At 47.1% G+C, this 16,303-nt stretch overlaps 1 pseudogene; it reads right to left on the reverse strand.

The window, feature by feature from the left end:
- Positions 1 to 4,796: 4,796 nt before the first annotated feature.
- LOC134480069 (large ribosomal subunit protein eL42-like) lies at positions 4,797 to 14,928 on the reverse strand (annotated as a pseudogene).
- Between the last annotated feature and the right edge of the window lie 1,375 nt (positions 14,929 to 16,303).

Consider the following 16,303-nt stretch of genomic DNA (forward strand, 5'->3'; position numbering starts at 1 on the left):
CACACAGCTGAATGGGTACACTTGTGCCTGGCCTTCTGTCTTCTTCACACTTACTCCTCACATTGTGGGTGTAGGGATAACAGAAGGCAAACTTGGGTGTCTGTCTGTCTATCTATCCATCCATTCATCATCTATCTATCTATCTATCTATCTATCTATCTATCTATCTATCTATCTACCTATCTATCTATCTATCATGTTTGAGACAAGGAGTCACTCCATATCCTAACCTACTCTGGAACTTGCCCAGGTTGGCTTTAATCTTCTTGCCTCAGTCTCCCCAGTGCTAAATTGTAGGTGTGAACCACCATGCTTCACTTCACTGATTTGCTTTATTTTTTAAAACTCTTATCTTAAAGGTGAACACTTTTTCAGATTTATTTGTTTGTTTGTTTAACTGTTTATTTTTCAAGGCAGGGTTTCTTTGTGTAGCCCTGGTTGTTATGGAATTCACTCTGTAGACCAGGGTGGCCTTGAACTCACAGAGCTCTGCTTGCCTCTGCCTCTAGAGTGCCGTGATTAAAAGCATGAGCTACCACTGCCTAGCTAAATGTATTTATTCCTTTTTAATTGTGTGTAAGTGTGTGTGTGTGTGTGTGTGTCTATGTAGCTATGTGCATGCGTCAGTGGATGCTAGGGATGTTAGATCCCCAAGGAGCTTCAGCTCCAGGTGGTTGTTAGCTGCCTGAAGTAAGGGCCGGGAACTGAACTCTAGTTCTCTCACATTTATAATTACTGAGTCACCTCTCCAGCCCCAAGTGTCCATTCTTTGTCCTTAGAACCAACTCTACTGCCTTAGTTCAGCATTCTACTACTGTGATAAAACAGCTCGACCAACAGCAACTGGGGGAGGGGGCATCTACCATTTCCAGATAACAGTCCCTCATGGAGGGAAGTCAGCACAGACTGAAAGAGGACAGAACCCTGGAGGCAGGAGCTGATGCAGAAGCACGGAAGAGTGCTGCTAACTGTCTTGCTCAGCTTGCTTTCTCACACCATCCAGGAGACCAGTCCATGGACAGCACTCACACCTGGGCCGTCCCACACATCAGCGAAGAAAATGCCCCCACAGACCTGCCTACAGACCAATCTAGAGCCAGTCCGGTGGAGGCATTTTCTAAATTGAGCTTCCCTCTTCCCAAGTGATTCTCCACCATGTCAAGCTGTCATAAAATGAGCCATCAGGCCAACATACGGAGAAGACCGTTGGTTGTAAAACAGCTTCAGGAACAGGGATTCAGAGAAAACCTTTGAAGAAGTGCATAGGAGTAGGTGACTGGTAGCTAGGGTCACAGGAAGCCGGGAATTTTGCCAGTTTTATTTCTGAAGATGAGATTATGGCTGTATACACTAAGGGGCAAGAAAACTTATTTTAAAAAGCTTACGAGCAAGAGATAATTGTACCACATCCCCATCGACGACCACACTTTCTATTTACTGTCCCAGCTACTGTTTGTCTACAGCTCGCTTCAGGACCCAGATCAGCAGTTACCCCTGGGGCCATTTGCTTATCTGCACTGTCCCAATTTCTCAAGAGGAGAATCCATTAGTAATTAGCAATGAGTGATGGAAATAATTAAGCACCCCTCCCATAGGAGGTAAAGCTAAACGATGCAGTGTAGGGCCTTGCACCTAGAGAGGGATGGCTGTGGGGTGGTGTGAAAAGAAAGATGTGGGAGAACAAACAGATGTAGCATCGTTCTCTGTGAATTAAATGCCTACTTCTCACCTTCTGGGTATAACAGGGTGCCCTTTCCTTGCATTTATTTATTTTATTATTTATTTTGTTGAGTATTTTATACATGTATATAACAGAAATATGACTATGTCTGCCTCCCATTTCCCCCTTCCAATATGCCCTGAATCCAACATGTCTCCCTTCCAACTTTAAAGCCAAACAAACAACTCATTCAGTCCAATTAGTGATGCTTATATGTGCATCGTGTGTGTGTGTGTGTGTGTGTGTGTGTGTGTGTGTGTGTGTGTGTGTGGCCATCCACTAGTCTATGAATAACCTACAACTGGCCACAACCCCAAAGAAAAAATGATTCTCCCACTCCCAGCAGCTATTAAATGCCAATAGCTCCTCAGTTAGGGGCGGGGCCTCGTGAACTCTCCCACCCAATGTATGCTGACATTTTGGCCAGGTTAATCTTGTGCAGTTAACCACAGCTGTTGATTTCAGAAGAAAATACCCACGTCCTGTCTAGACAACAGCATTTTACAGTCCCCTCCCTGTCCTCCAGCTCTAACCTTCCTTCTGCCGACTCTTCCTTGTCGTTCTCTGAGCCTTGTGGGACCAACAATGATCTGTCTGTCTGTCTATGCATCTATTATCTTTCTATCTATCCATCCATCATCCATCTATTTATCTATTGTCTGTCTGTCATCCATCCATCCATCCATCCATCCATCCATCCATCCATCCATCCATCCATCATCTTTGAGACAAGGACTGACCAAGAAAAGAAAGGGCAGAAGGATCGTGAGTTTGAAGCCAGTCTTGGAGTGCTCTTTTATGACTGGGTTCCAGGGGAAGGAAGTGTTTCCAAGTCTCATTCTTTACCCGTTGGTCAGGTGCACAGATGCAAGAAGCCATTCTCATAAATGCCCTGTGCTGCTTTCTGTGAATCAAATACTTTCCAATCTGAGCCTCGAAGAGTGGCTCACAGGCTGGGCTTTCGCCTATGGACCATTTGGGGAATTACGTCTACTTGGCCTCAGGGGCTAGGAACAGGTGGGAGAGAGAAGAGCGTCAGCTCAGCTCGAAGGAATGTGGATCAGAGAGGAGACTGAGGCTGACAGGTGGGGCGGGCAATTGCTGACCAACACTTTATTAGCACAGAAGGAAAGCAAGTTGAGAAAGACACCTTCCATCACCCTCGACTTCATTAACTCTCTGACCCTGTCGAGGTGGGAGGAGACTATATTTAAATTTTCCCAAGGATGTGTGCTTTTGAAACAGTTTGCCTACACTATCAGTGATTCAGGAAAAGTCAATATTTGTACTGCCCTCTCTTATTTAAGGTTGCAAATCATTGTTCACCAGAGTAAGATATAAGCGGCTTCCTGTTTCCGGAATATACTTATTTCTTTTTCCCTTTTGCAACACTACCTCCGTCTTTTTGTTGAGCAATGAGAAAAAGCACACCGGCTACTCCTGCTCAGTGCTAGAGAGCACTGCAAGACTCGAAGGTTCTGTGTCCTGATTTCACCCTTAAGGCTGTGTGACCTTGATAGTTACTCAACTTCCCTAAACTTTGCCTTCCTGTATACTGTGATGCCATGAGCCCCCTAGTGTGGCTATGAGGAGGTAATGAAGCAGTCTGTGCATCAGACTTTGCATGGTGCTAGAATCTCATGAACACACTGTCCACGTGCTACGCACATGCTATAACTCTCAGATGACGAAGCGGTCTGTGTATGTTGGTAACAAACCAATCAGAATTTTGGAGGTTGAAAGGGACTCTTGAAAGCATTTCTGCCAAGAGAGTCAGTCTCTGCTCTATTCCCCATTCCCCATCACCTACTCCCATCAGCATCAAGCCCGCTCTAAGACTACTAGTTCAAAGCAATCCTTGGCATGCTTATATTTTTCAAGCATGGTCAATTCCTGCAGGTTTGCCTGAAGGGTTGGCATACTTTCTGGGCTGAAGACTTCCTTGTGTATCTGTAGGGCTGGCAATCAAGACGTTCAGGAATAAACCCCAAGCCTGTGCGGAACCACCTGTGAGACTAAATTGATGCCTGACCTCGTTTGACGTCATAGCCCTCAGGTCAAGTTTGCGGAGCCCCATTCTTCAGGTACTAAATACACCCTATTGTTCTCTGTTTAAGGAAAGGCGGAGAATAAAGAGACTCTATCTTGAAAGGCTATGGATTGACCCTACTCAGCTGTGCTTGGGTGAGCAGCAGCCAGTGAAACCCAGGGCCAAGTAGGTCGTCCAACCTGTTATGCTTAAAGTTGGTAGACCAAATTATAAAGGTGCGTTTTGGTCCTTTGGCAGAGAGGAAGGGAAAAATGTTCACGTAGAAGCCAGAAAAATCACCATTGCCCCAAGCTCCATGTGTAATAAAAGGCTCTGCCTCAATGTAGGTCACAACAAAATATTGCTGACCTAGATTCTCTGCTGAATCAATACCATTACGAGATCCTGACCCAGTTTTATACATAGCCCTCGATTTCTCATTGTGACTTTGGATCACCTTGGTGATTGCAGATGCTAAGAGACTAGGGTTCCAGCTGTTTATGAGGCTTGTTATAAATTGCCTTAATTCTCCATCAAGAGCCATTAAAAGGAAATTCAGGACTGAGCTCAGGATTCTCCATGACAGCCTTTGTATTTTAAGTAAGTGTGGCCGAAACAAATGCCATTTTATCCAGTGGTGACTATAAGTGCCCATGACTGCAGCTGATAGTATCATGAAGCATCATCAGATACCGTGTGGTGTTAATGGAGAGTGGCTGAGATTCACAGACATCCTGAGCAGGACATCAGCTTAGAGACCCTTTGGAGAATGGTGGGACAGCCCTTAATTTTTTTATCAAATATAATTATACCATTTCTTGACTTCCCTTTTCTATCTCCAGACCCTCCCATGGACCCTCTCACTCCATCTCAAATTTATGGTCTCTTTTTCTTTGATTATCATTATATACACACATATATGAATAAATAAATATGTAAACACAGTTTGCTAAGTATGTTCAGTGTTGCTTATGTGCATATGATTTTGGGCTGACCACTTTGTATTAACTAGGGAAAATCATTTTTTTATTTTTCAAGGTAAATGTATTTATTTATTTATTTTAATGGTATAAAATAACTTTTATTTACATAATTTTTATCTACAGAACATAACTGCTTTCTTTAGAACAAGAAAACTTACAAATGATAGATATTGCTTCTTTTGTCAAAAACTTCTTCAAGCAAGATATTATACATGGTCTATTTTATTTTATTGTGTATGAATGTTTGGTGTCAATGTATGTTTATGCACAACATGCATGCAGTTCCCACAGCGGCCAGAAGAGGGTAGAAAATCCCTAGGAACCGAAGTTACAGACAGTTGTGAGCAACCATGCAGTTGCTGGAGACCAAATGCGGATCTTCTAGAAGAGAGATGAATGGTCTTAATAGTTGGACCATCTCTGTTCCCTAAATTTTTACTTATTTCTTATCTTATGTGTATGGTGTATGAATGTTTTGCCTGCATGTGTATGTAAGTGTGTTGCATACATGCCTAGTGCCCTTAAAGCCCAGAAGAGGAAGTCAGATCCCCCAAAGTTTGAATTGTATATAGATGATTGTGAGACACTGTGTGGGTGCTGGGAATTGAACCAGTGTTCTCTGGATGCTCTTAACCAGTGAGCCATTTCCCCAGCTTTAGTTGGTGATGTTTCTTTAAGAAACAGCCTCCCAGAACAGAGAGCCCTGTGTCGCCATTCAAAGCCTTTCTTTTCTGGTATGGGTAATTCATTTCTGAGTACTAAGCCAGCTGTGTGTGGCTTAACAATGGGGACACATTCTAAAAAATGAATTTCTTCATTGTGTGATGTTCATAGTATGTACTTATATAAAGACAACTACAATCTCTCTCTCTCTCTCTCTCTCTCTCTCTCTCTCTCTCTCTCTCTCACACACACACACACACACACACACACCATACACACACTTAGAGGATCACTAATAGATATGCAGTGTATGTTTGAACAAAACATTGTGGACTCTGTCTTCTCTACTCAGAGAAGCAGCAGGGGCCTCCTCTACAGCTACAGAACATATTCCCTAAGGCAAACAGTGCTTCTATGCTGTTACAAGAGACATTGCCCTGAGAAGTTTCCCACACTGAGCTGTTTCTAGTGGGTCCTCAGGGCCCCAATCTGAGACTGAGGACACCTCCTCCCCCCAGCCCCCGCTGCTGTAGAAGCCAGGCTGAAAGGAGATGTAAAGGAACCTGACACGTCTGGGCCCAGTGAATTCAGCACAGCCTCTGGAGGGTTGTGGGGTGGAAGTGTGGGTGGGGCTGGAAATGCAATCCAGAGTACAGGAGAATGACAGCCGACTTTATCTAGGAACCCTCTCTCCTTCGTTGATGCCACAACTGACTTTACAGCACCCCCTCCGCCATTTAAGGCGCAGTTACGGGACCTGGAGGTGCTACAGTGACAAGCCTAGACCACCTTGCTGCCTTCGACACATCATGTCCTAGTGGAGGGACAGACAGGAATGAATGACTGAAGAGTACTGAGCAGGACCTGACGAGGAAGGTCAGTGTGTAAAGGTGCTTGGCATGGAGCCCGCTAACCTGGGTGTGAGCCTGAGGTCTGCACGGTGAGAGGAGAGAAGCATGTCACGCAAGTTGGCCTCTGACTTCCACAGATTAGCTGTGGCATGCCCACGCATGTCTATAAACATACATGCGCACACACACACACACACACACAAATATAATAAGATGTTTCGAAAGAACAATCACCAACAAGACTAGAGGGCTAATGTCCTTTCTTAGGGAGGAGGGAAGGATAGACCAACATGAGGTGCCTTTTACACTATGCTTTTGGGGGGTTCAACATGTGAAATCTGTCTCATCCCTGAAAATCTAGAGTAGGGAATGCATATCCTTCAACAGGCCACACAAAGGCAGCAAACATGGGACCAACCAAAGCACAGGTGCTTCTGTCCTGGCAAGGCAACTTCCATGCCCCTGGCGATTCAGTCTGACTTAGGTTTTCTAGAGAGACCAGGTGCTTGTGTGAATAGTTCCGGAGACCACGACAGCTCTGAGGGGAAGGCCACACTTAGAGCTTTCCGTCCTCTCCTCACAGCTCAGATAACCTGTTCACCGTGGGTATCAGACAGGAGAATGGGGCTTCTCTAATGTCAGAGGTGAGAGCTTGTGGCACCATCACGGTCCATGGAATAACAGTGACCCTGGCCTTGGGTTTATCCAGTTCATCTCTGGTGACCGGCTAGTGACATCTGGGTGACTGGGGCGGGGGTGGGGAGGGAGGAGGTGTGAGGAGAAACAAACAGCCCCAGATGCTATCAGCACACAGGAAGAGGCATAGGGAGGGGCTGCGCTTGGGGACAGCAGGGCTTTATGAGAGCGATTAAAATGTTCTGGAATGAGATAAGAGCTACAGTTGGAGAACACTGTGAATTTGCTAAAAGCTGTTGGACAGCACCCTTTCCGGAGTGGGTTTACAGTATGTGGATTCTATCTTAACCGCCCACACAAGCCTGAGTGGTCAGAAGGAAGGAGGAAGCTGGTCTCCAGGCTTCCACTCATCTTCCCACCACATTGCATCAACCCTCAGGGGTCTGAGTACACTATTCTGTTGCCTTATCAAAGGAAAGCATCATACTAGCAAAACCACTAGACCAACTGCAGGGACTTCTAGATCCACTTTTGCTGTAAACTCAGCCACCTAATACCTGTGCAGGAAAAATCAGAGCAACCCATAAACAGGAAATCAGGCTCAGAGCCTGCACAAAAGCGCACAAAGGGGAATTATCAGAACAACAAGCGTCTGAGTCACTAGTGCAGTGAGGAAGGAGTCAGATGGGGTTACAGTGCCGCAGGAGGCCACAGCAGCACCGTGTTCCCTGACTGATGAAGTCCAGGAGGGGTAGCCATTAAAGCAGCAACTCCCATATTTCACAGGCACCCAGGTGGCTCCAGCTGATTAGCAGAGGGGAAAATGCAAGGGACCTCTGCTGCTCCCTACAGCGGTAGAGCGGTAGGAAGTGATGGAGGGTAAGTGTTCCCGGATCACCTCTGGGATGCCCGGGAATTCAGCAGTGGCACCTCCAGGCTGCGCCACTGACATCTGTAAACCTAAGGGGGGTCGTGTGTCTCCTCTGAGACTCATGGTCTCCATCTGCCCAGCGGGAATGTTAACAGTCCACTCCCAGGAAGTTACCACGAAGACCAGGTGTCACGTGGGTACCCTGTCCGACGCAGAGCTCCTTTTGGCTTGACTGGAGATGAAAAAGGTATGGCCAATCGCCAGAAAGAGTGCTCACTGGCTTCTTGGAGCTAACAGGATTCCAGTTTTGGGGCTGGCCCAGTCAAAAGGGTCTTAATGAAGCCTGCAAAGAGAGACAGAGAGCCAAGCAGAACGGGGACTCCCAGACGCACTCTCTACAGAGCCCAGGCTTCAAATGTCCCCTGCCTTGTCTTCTGAAGAACAAACCAGTTCTCTTTTCCTCTGTGGTTCGCAAGGGAGCCTCTTGCTAGGTATTATGTGTGGCCTGTTCCCGAACTATTCCGTTGCTCGAAGCTTGATCCCGATGTGGAGGTTTGGAGGTGGCGCAACCTTTATGAGATGGTGTCTGCGTGAAGTGATGAGGTCATGGGTACCCTGCCCTCACTGACAGGTTAATCTCTTGTGGGTGCATCTGGTGGAGGCCTCAGATCTGGTTGGTATGGATTAGTTCATACCAGAAGGCAGCGTGCCTCAGAAAGAGTGGGCACAGCTTTTCTCCTCTCCTCCTTTTTTTTTTTTTTTGAAAGGTCAAGATTTTATTGTCTTCATAACAAAATCAGCTTAGATTTTATTGTCTTCATAACAAAATCAGCTTAGATTTTATTGTCTTCATAACAAAATCAGCTTAGAACTGGATCACTTGGCCCTTTCTCTTCTTGTTACCTCCTAGTTCAAAATGCTTGCATTTCTTAATACCCAGCATCCTCTTAGATCTGCAGTTGGGCTCAACGCACTCCAGTCTCAGCACAATCTTCTTTGTAGTTTTAGCCTTTTTGCAGAAAATCGGCTTAGTCTGCCCTCCGTAGGTTTCCTGTCATAACGCCGCTTTCTCTGGGCATACAGAGAACCCTTGCCCTTCTTGTACTGCGTCACCTTGTGGGGTTGGTGCTTCCCACATTTCTTGCAGAATGTCCGGCGGGTCTTAGGAACGTTCACCATGTTTGCAGGAGCGCTGTCAGCTCAGGAAGAAAGAGGATAGAGCAGCAACGGAAGTTTTCTCCTCTCCTCCTTTGATGTTCATACGTGTCCGTTGGTGTGTGGGGCATACATGTGCCCATGTGCGTTCATGTGCATGGAAAGGTCAGAGGTTAGCCTTGGTTATCCTTCCTCAGGTGGACACCAGCTTGTTGTTGTTGGGATTTTGTTTGTTTTGGTTTTGAAGCAGGGTCTCTCACTGGGGTTATAAGTATATGCCACCAGGCTTGGCATTTTCACACAGGTTAGTGGGTACAGTACTTACTTTAAAATTCTTTTATTGTTTGAGATTATAATATAATTACGTTAATCCTTTTCCTCTTTCTAAACCCTCCCATATATCCTTCCTTGTTTTTTTTTAATTCAAGATCTTTTTCCACTAATAGTTGTTACATACCTGTGTGTGTGTGTGTGTGTGTGTGTGTGTGTGTGTGTGAGTCTGTGTGTGTGTCTGTGTATACAACCTGTATCAAGGAAACTTCTTTTTGCAACAGATGGAGACCACTACAGAAAACCACAATCAGTCAGAATACAGAGTTGCGAGCCTCATCCCAAGGATACATTTACAATACAACAACCTAAGGCTCAAAGATCACTGCGGAAGACAGAGAGTGTTAGAGCAGAGGACAGGAAGTTTGCTATGATATTGTGCCTCCTAGTAATGACAGAAGTTACACCTATAAAATCTCACCAACATGACTGCCTAAGCATGGGCTGGACAAGGACAAGAATGGACACGCTAATGGGATGGGGGAGGGGACGGTAGCACAGGAGGCGGAGCAGGGGGTGGAGCCCAGGGGGCGGAGCAGAGGGCGGAGCACAGGAGGCCCCAATCAGACAAGAAGAACCCCAGCAGCAAGCACTTTCCCCTCACTGAGCTGGGACTTATATCTACTCTCTTTACTGAAAGAACCCCAGGCCCTGAGTCTAAGGCTCAGGGTGGACTGTGTGTAGTATTTACAGGTGAGGACAGGAAAGCACAGCCTTTGAAATTCTGCCGTTCCTTCAAGGTTAATAATCTGCAGAATGAGAAACAAGGATGAGGGAATTGGAGCCTAAGCCAGAGGAAGAGAATGGGAGGGAAACACCTGTGTGCCTCAGGTTCCTTTCCAGTTCTTATGATGAAATATCCAGACAAAAGCTACTTCCGGAGGACGGGACCTAGTTAACCTATTTTCCAAGCAACAGCCCATGCCACAAGGGAGCCGCTGCAACCGCAGGAGCTCACAGTGCCTTCACAGACAGACAGACAGACACAGAGGCAGGTGAATGCACATATGCTAGTGTTTGGCATGGCGTGACCTCTCAACTGACACAGCCCAGGTCCTGCCCAAAATTAAGATGGGCTTTCCCACATCAATTAATGTAATGCAGATACGTCCTCTCCAGGCATGCTCAGAGGCCTATCTCCCAGGAAATTCAAGATTTTGTCAAGTTGACATCACTAACCACCACACTTTCCCTGACTGTCAAAAAAGAAAAAAGGTAGAGTCTGGAGGCTCTGTGTTTGTTAAATGAAGGTCCTGTGAAGCTGCCACTGACACATTCAATCATGCCCAACTTCCTTTTATCTACTTTTAAAAATGAGTGTGGGGGCTAGAGAGCCGGCTCAGGGGTTAAGAGCACTGACTGCTCTTCCAGAGGTTCTGAGTTCAATTCCCAGCAACCACATGGTGGCTCACAATCACCTGTAATGGGACCCAATTCCCTCTTCTGGTGTGTGTGAAGACACAGTGGCAGTGTACTCATATGTAATAAATAAATAAATCTTTTAAAAATGAGTGTGGGTGTTTGCCTGCATGTGTGTCTATGCACTATGCCTGTGCCTGGTACCTACAGAAGCTAGAAGATGGCGTCTGAACCCCCAAACTGAAGTTACACATGATTGCAAGCCACCATGTGAATGCTGGGAATCGAATTCAGATCCTCTGAGAACCATCGCTCTTAGTTGCTGAACTGTCTCTCCAGCCCCTGTTCAATATCTGTAGCATCATTAGGGGGCGATTAAGAGTGCTTGCTGCTGGGGTTGGGGATTTAGCTCAGTGGTAGAGCACTTACCTAGCAAGCACAAGGTCCTGGGTTTGGTCCCCAGCTCCGAAAAAAAGAATATATATATATATAAAGAGTGCTTGCTGCTCATGCAAAGTACTCAAGTTCAATTCCCTGGGTTGTGTTGAGCTGTCCACAACCTCCTGCAACTCCAGCTCCAGGGGATCTCTGACCTCCTTTTGCATCTGCACATAGATGGTGTACATTCATATAGACACCAAATATTAATAAATGGTGCTATTGGAAGCTAAAGTCAGGAGGAGTCTTCTATATGACTCATGGATCTGGGGCTTCTACTTAAGGCTTCCAATAGTCTTTCCTGGTAATCTGGGGAAAGGCTGGGGGCATGGGACATTTGGTTTAATATGGAACTTTTGGAAAGACAGAAGAACCTAACCATAAATGGGGGGAAAAACTAGAAGATCCCTAAAGACACATTGTAGAGCTTTGATCTTGAATGGTCATGTTCAGTGTTTGTATCAATGACTCAGAAACACACTACGGGTATTTGTGTGTGTGTGTGTGTGTGTGTGTGTGTGTGTGTGTGTGTGTGTGTACACTTGCACATTTGTGTGAAAAAACCAAAGTTGATGTCAAAAGTCTTTCTTAATCTCTCAATTTATTTCCTGGGGCATAGTCTCTCACTGAACCCTGAACTCACCAGAATCTGGCAAAGCCATCTTATCCCCAGACTCCCCTGTCTCTGCTCCCCAAGTGTGGAGATTACAGATGGGTTGCCACAGCACCCTAACTCTTATGTGGGTTCTGGGGGGTTGCCATAGCACCCTAACTTTTACTCAGGTTCTGGGGATCTGAACTTGCCTCCTCAACACTTTATGGCAAGCTCTCTCTCCACTGAGCCATCTCCTCAGCCCCTTCTAGGTGTACAAAAGTTGATACTTATGTGAAGATGCGCAATAGCGAGTTTGATGGTAGAATTTCAGCACAGATAGATTGTGCTGGTGTGTTTGAGGGTAGACTTTGTGCATGAAATAATTTCAACATGGTGGGATGGGCCTCTCGTAGTGGTTAATATCAACTAGGAGATAACCCTCTGAGCAGACCTGTGAGAGCTAGTCTACACTGGATTAATTGAAGCGGGAAGCCCCTCCATAAATGTGGACACAGCCATTCCATGGGCTGAGACCCTGACCTGAATATAAAGGGGAAAGTGAACTGAGAACCAGCATTCACCACTCTGCTTCCTGACTGCAGATGAGAGGTGACAGCTGCCTAAGGCTCCCATGGCCACCACTCTGCCACCACACTCAGCAGTGACCTCCAACGGTGAGCCAAAACAAACCCTTCCTTCCTCATTTCATCATAGCAATGGGAAGGGTAACAAACAGGGCCCTGATCCCAGCCAGGTCACGGATAAGCGAAGTGTAAAGGTCCGTTTAGGCTTTAAACACAAACTGTGTAGTGGAGAAGAGAGAGATGAGCCCTGCAAGTGATTCGGGTTCCTGAGACCTAGAGTCTGACTGACAAGCAGCTCTGTGAGAGCCAACAGTGTGTGCTGACCACCGGAAACCTGAGTCCTTTCTCAGAAATGATTCGTATTCATATTCGTATTCGTATCCACCAATCTGTAAAGAGGTAATGGCATGAACCAATAGGAGTGCAGTGTCTTGGGAAGTAGGACTCTCCCCTTAGCTTTTGAGAAAGAAAGTGCTAGGGCATGGGGCCCTGTTTGGAACGATGTAAGTTATAAGAAACTGACATATGGGAGGGATTTATAACGCAGGCATTAGGATGAGTCAGGGTCTGGGCATCTTGAGAGGACTAATTGAAGGTCTTGGGAGAATTCGGCCCTCTAGTCAAATGAGAGACATTCTCACAGGCCTAAGGAAGGGTAGAGAAAGGTACTCTTTCAGTTGTGGGGCAGTGGACCATGCCAGGCAACTTGGTAAGGTGGAGTAGGTTCAGATACCCTGGCACCCACCTGAGGACAGTAGGAGATAACCATGACCTGATTCCTGGCCTGGAACATGTGACCACAGCTTCCCACACAAAGAATGTGACTAGTGGTCATATAGCACAGACCAGAGTTCTCCATGCCAATGAGGTATCTAGATGGGCCCTGAGGGTTTAGCTAATAGCTTCCCTTCCCAGACATTCCTTCCTGCAAAAGGAATTTAATCTCTGGTCCACCTTGAAGAAGAGGACCCTAAATGGACCCATTATCCACGATGAGCAATCAATAAACAGTATGGAGAAGCATGGACTGCCTCTCTCATCGAGAACCACCATGGGGAGCCCCGAGGAAGCCCTTGTCTCCAGAGCACAGTCACCTAAGTCTCCTGCAAAACATTTACCCACTGAGCTAAGCCAGAGTTCCCCCTCCCCCAGCTCCTGACCTCATCACAGGCCTGCAGGCCCCCTCCACTCCCGAATCCTTGAGATTTCTAGCAGCGTCTGGATGTCCGGTAGTTTGGGAACCCCTGACTCTTCGGCCTCAGCCTACCTCATTTTCATCCAGGTTGAGGTTCACATCCTAGGCTGAATTCTTGAACAGTGCACCGGCACTTCCTGCCAGCCCATCACCTGACAGTGGCAGTGGCATAGGGCAAAACGTAGTCTAACATCTCACATTTTGTCTGCCCAGAGTCCTTTTACCCCGGCGGCGAGGTGGAACGAAGTACACACACTCAGTTATACAAAGAAGGTCTTTGTAGACTTCGTAGATGCCCAGAGCTCTCTGAGATGGGCAGAGTCTGCACGCAGTAGTACCGGAAGTGTCTGGTGAACAGACGGTGTATGGGTTTTCGCCCACATCTTCCACTTGATTTTCATGGATTGCTGGACACTGTTCCCTCGTTTTTCTCTTCCTTGGTAGAGCCCTCTAGTCTCTGACACCCCCCTGCTTTAGTTTCTGTCCTCTAGTCTCTAGCCCAACCGCCCCCACCCCAGCTTTTGTTCTGATTTTAGTCTATTCTGTTACCCCTGAGCCCAAGAAACAACAGGGGGTGCAGGGAGACAAAGCAAGAGTTCCGACTCAAGTATTGGCAGTCCTTATCTGAGCATCTTCATTTCCTATGGGTGGTGTAGGCCAGGCATCCAGCACATGGTCTGATTCTATGGCACTCGGACTGGAGGTTCAAGCACAGGCGCCCACCCCCAAGTTCCGAGAAGGGACAAAACCCACACTCCAGAGAGATTACTATAAACACCAACCCTGCAGGGGTCAGAAGAGGTCACGTGTGGTATGAACCATGGAGCCAACAGTGGGGGATACAGTAGGTATAGGAACGGAGTTAAGGTGGGTGGGAATGGAAGGTCATGGGAGCAGACTGGGTCAGCTTCATGGCCCAAATGCATGGAAGGCAGGGTGCAATGGGACTACAGGGCCAGAATTGGGTAGCCATCTGCAGCCATGGTCCCTGTTGACCAAACGACGGCAGGGCCTTGATCTGTCTGGGGGCGTAGGGATGACAGTGATGGAAAAGGTGAGGTGTGAGGGAGTCGGCTGTTAATTACTGTTTGCTGCTCAGGTAATCTCTGGCAATGGAAACAGTGACAAGTCACGGGAGCCCTGTCTCCTGGCCCTGACATTGGCACACTCTGTCCTGAGGCAGGCCATTTAGTGGGTGAGCAGTGAGCTCGTGTCTTCTCTATTCTGAACCAGACCATAATAGTGATTCATGCTGTAGGAAGGGTCTGTGGGAAGCTGCTGACCACCATGGTGTGTGTCCTCAGAGAATTATGGAATTATGGGGTTTCTCCCTTGCTTTCCTGTTTTCTTCTCTCTCTGTCTTCTTCTTTTTTTCTTCTTTCCTTTACTGTTATTGGCTAGCAAGGGCAGATAAAGTATCTTCTTTCCTCTCCTTTTTGATACAGGTCCTGATATGCATCCTTGGCTGTCGTGGAATCACTGTATGGTCTAGGCTTGATTCAAACCCCAAGAGATCCATCTGCCTCTGCCTCTGCCCCTCTGCCCCTCTGCCCCTCTGCCCCTCTGCCCCTCTGCCCCTCTGCCCCTCTGCCCCTCTGCCCCTCTGCCCCTCTGCCCCTCTGCCCCTCTGCCCCTCTGCCCCTCTGCCCCTCTGCCCCTCTGCCCCTCTGCCCCTCTGCCCCTCTGCCCCTCTGCCCCTCTCTGCCCCTCTGCCCCTCTGTCTCTGCCTCCATGGTGCTGGGCTAGTTTTAAGGGTGTCCCACAACATCTGGCCAATAGTATCCCGTTTTTAAACAGAACCAGAGACAAGCAGTCCTGTAGCAAGACTTGACAGGACAGAGGTTGACATGGTCACCAGTTCTACCCCTGGCAGTCAGGTTGTGCTCACTAGAGCTGTCTTGCCAGGGTCACTATTTCAAATGCCTCCTAGTTCAAGAGACAGAATAATCACTAGGAATGTGGTCACTCAATCTAATACTTCCCGTCCCTGAAGAAAGTCACCTGAGTTCTGGAGAATTCAAGTTTAAGTGTGATTCTTTTGTCTTTGCTGTTCACATACAAACATCTCTTCAAACTCTAGCCAAAATTCCTGTCACCCCCATGCATCTTCCTCGCACCCATCGCTCTGCAGGCCATCTGTAACCTGCCATGACTTCGTCCACTCACAAGCATCTTACTTGTGTGTTTAGGAATGCTTGGTAAACACCCACATCCCTTTCCAAGGAAACAGTCCTTTCAAAAGATAAACAAAGATCTGAGGTTGAGATGTACCCTTAGGGGTCTCCCACCCCAGGGGTGCTGCCAGGACCACAGAGGCTCCCTTCCAATCTTTTGCAAGCTTTAAGTTATTCTTTCATGGGGTAGCATAGAGTGAAGACTCAGCTCATTCAGACATAAAATTACCCTTCTGGATATACAGAACTCAGAGAGTTGATCACAACGAAACTGGAAGATCAGGAGAGAAGCTGATGGCTTGGCGGCAGCTTCCGGGGACCTGGAGTGCGGAGCACAGTTATAGGCTCCCTTGAGGAGCACCAACAACGCTTAGTATCACATGGAAAACTGAGGGTTGCATTGAAGCAAGGACATAAATTATTAGTTAGTGCTATTGCTAGACTGCCTTTGCCCACAATTGTGACCATTAATGTCAATCATTGTTACATAGTAGGCTTCCAGATGACACTTGTCCCTCTCACTCACTGTGTGACTCAGGTTAAATGCTCTCACCCCCCCCCCCTTCACTTGCTGACAACTCTCTAGAGAGGGAGCCTGAGGGAGCAAAGAGGTTGGAGGTGGGGGACACAGCTGCTTCCTGGGGCAGGGAGGAAGCCTTTTGAGTGACAGGGATGGAATTTGTCCATTAAAAATTTGATAGTCTCCCTTCTGGACCATAG

This window comes from Rattus norvegicus, chromosome 8 (assembly GCF_036323735.1).
Source record: "Rattus norvegicus strain BN/NHsdMcwi chromosome 8, GRCr8, whole genome shotgun sequence".
Taxonomy (NCBI): Eukaryota; Metazoa; Chordata; class Mammalia; order Rodentia; family Muridae; genus Rattus; species Rattus norvegicus.